Source organism: Vicia villosa, linkage group LG2 (genome assembly GCF_029867415.1).
Source record: "Vicia villosa cultivar HV-30 ecotype Madison, WI linkage group LG2, Vvil1.0, whole genome shotgun sequence".
Classification (NCBI taxonomy): Eukaryota; Viridiplantae; Streptophyta; class Magnoliopsida; order Fabales; family Fabaceae; genus Vicia; species Vicia villosa.
The window spans coordinates 24,018,375-24,020,750 of record NC_081181.1 but is presented as its reverse complement, the minus strand read 5'-3'; the positions used below and the strand labels follow the sequence as shown (position 1 = coordinate 24,020,750).

Genomic DNA, 2,376 nt, shown 5'->3' with positions numbered 1-2,376 from the left:
TGGCTCTTCTTCTCTTCATCCAAGTCTGTTTCTACAATAACGAGTAACTTCTTTCTTGCCTTAAGGAATGCATATTGAAGGTGGGCAAGTAGTTGCTTCAGTTCTAATTCTGGAGGAACCTCTATGGATGGTGAATGTGGTCTTTGGTCAGCCTCTAAATAAAATAATTCCATATGTTCCTTCTTCATAACTGATTGATTCATAGGACCATACATGAATCATTCTTATAATATTTCTTTTACTTTTCCCAACTCTTGAGTCAAGACATCAATAGACTTCAGCAAATTCTTGTGAACAATTATGTCCAAACTGGTAATCGTTGAACAATCCGCAACCTCTTCTTCTAGGTATTGTAATGCATTCGACACATTAAACACCACTTGTTGACCATTTACCCTCATAGTGAGTTCACCTTTTTCCACATCAATTAATGTCCTTCCCGTAGCAAGGAAAGGTCTTCCCACCAAAATGGGAATGTCTTCATCAGCATCAAAATCAATTATGATGAAGTAAGTAGGGAATACAATTTGTCAACCCTGACCAGAACATCCACAATCTTCCCTTGAGGATGGCAAATGCTCTTATCTGCCAGCTGCAAAGTGATGGTTGTAGGCCTGGCTGCGCCTATCCCTAGCTTCTTGAATACGGATAAGGGCATGAGATTGATGCTTTCCCCTAAGTCACATAGTGTTTTTCCACAAAATGACTCACCAATGATGCAAGGTATAGTGAAACTTCCAGGATCCTTTAACTTGGGAGAGAGCTTGCCTTGCACCAATTGACTACATTCTTGAGTCAGTGCAATAGTGGAAAATTCTCCCAATCTTTTCCTTTTAGTAAGCATGTCCTTCATGAACTTGGAGTAATTTGGCATTTGTTCAATAGCTTATATCAAAGGTATGTTGATGTGAAGTTGCTTGAGTATTTCCATGAACTTGCCAAATTTTTGCTCCTGTTTTTCCTTCCTAATCCTTTGAGGAAAAGGAGGTGGTGGTCATTCTAGAACAGATCTCTTCTCTTTGACTGGTTCTGTCAAGACCTTAGGTTGCTTAGAAGACTCAGGAGTCTTGCCAAACATAGTTGCATCTCTTATGTTTTCATCATTTTCTACTGAGGTCAGTTCCTCAACATGCACATCTTTTCTTTTAGTGTTTTCCTTATCAGGCAGGACTCCACTGGTCTTAGCTTCTTTATGTGGTGGGTTTTCACATTCTTTACCACTTCTCAACTTGATAACCTTGCAGGTCTCTACATTCTTAACTCTCGAAGTAGTTGGTGTTTCAGTCGAGCTGGGAAGTTTTCCCTGTGGTCTTGAACTCAAAGCTGTGGCAATTTTCCCCATTTGGTTCTCAAGGTTTTTGATACTCACGCCTTATGCTAAGAGCTGATTCTTTGTCTCTTCAATGAATGACTTCAGTATGTTTTCTAGCTGGTTATTGCCTTAAGCAGGCACTGCAAAACTAGAAGGAACTTGCGGTGCTTGACTAGCTTGGGTAGCTTAAGGCCTCGGTTGACCTTGACTGTTACTCCATGAAAAATAGGGATGGTTGCGCCATCCAGGATTGCAAGTGTTACTGTATGGGTTGTTGTACCTATTGTTGTTGCCCACATAATTGGCAGAAACAGGATTTGTTGTGCATTCTTCAAACAAATGTGCCCCCTCCGTAGTAAACACAGGCAATTTCTTATGCGTCAGTGAACACTTTTACTGGTTCAGGTTGAGGCGCTTCTGGAGTCATCAAATTCTTCATCATTTGGTAAATTTGTGCCACTTGAGCAGCAATGGCAGTAGTCTCGGTGACTTCATGAACTCCAGCAGGTCTTTTCAGAGTTGTGCTCACATTAGCTCTTGAACATGCCATTGGTAAGTATTAGCCGTAATACTCTCAATCAACTGATATCCTTCTTCATAGGATTTAGACAAGAGCGCTCCTCCACTAGATGCATCAAGCATGTTCCTTGAAGAAGAAGCTAGCCCATTGTAGAATGTCTCGAGTTGAATGCAAATACGGATGCCATGGTGAGGGCATTGCCTATGTAACTCCTTAAATCTTTCCCAAGCATCGAAAAGTGATTTGTCATATCCTTGCCTAAATGAGGTAATTTCATTTCTCATGTTTGCATTCTTGGAAGGAGGATAATACTTAGCTAAGAACTTCTCAGCCAAGTCATTCCCTGTGGCAATGGAATTTGGCTCTAAGGAATTTAACCAACTCTTAGCCCTATCCTTTAGAGAGTATGGAATAAATCTGAGCCTAACGGCGTCATCAGTCAAGCCTGTAAATTTGAAGTTGCTAGATACATTCAGAAACTGCCTCAAGTGCAGATGAGGGTCTTCATTGGGAGAACCAGAATATTGACCAGTAGTCTGCAGCA

At 41.0% G+C, this 2,376-nt stretch overlaps 1 non-coding gene across 1 annotated transcript; it reads left to right on the top strand.

The window, feature by feature from the left end:
- Window positions 1-2,012: 2,012 nt before the first annotated feature.
- LOC131654388 (small nucleolar RNA R71) lies at window positions 2,013-2,119 on the top strand. The gene has a single exon (XR_009299429.1). It is a non-coding gene; the product is annotated as a small nucleolar RNA R71 (small nucleolar RNA).
- Window positions 2,120-2,376: the final 257 nt, after the last annotated feature.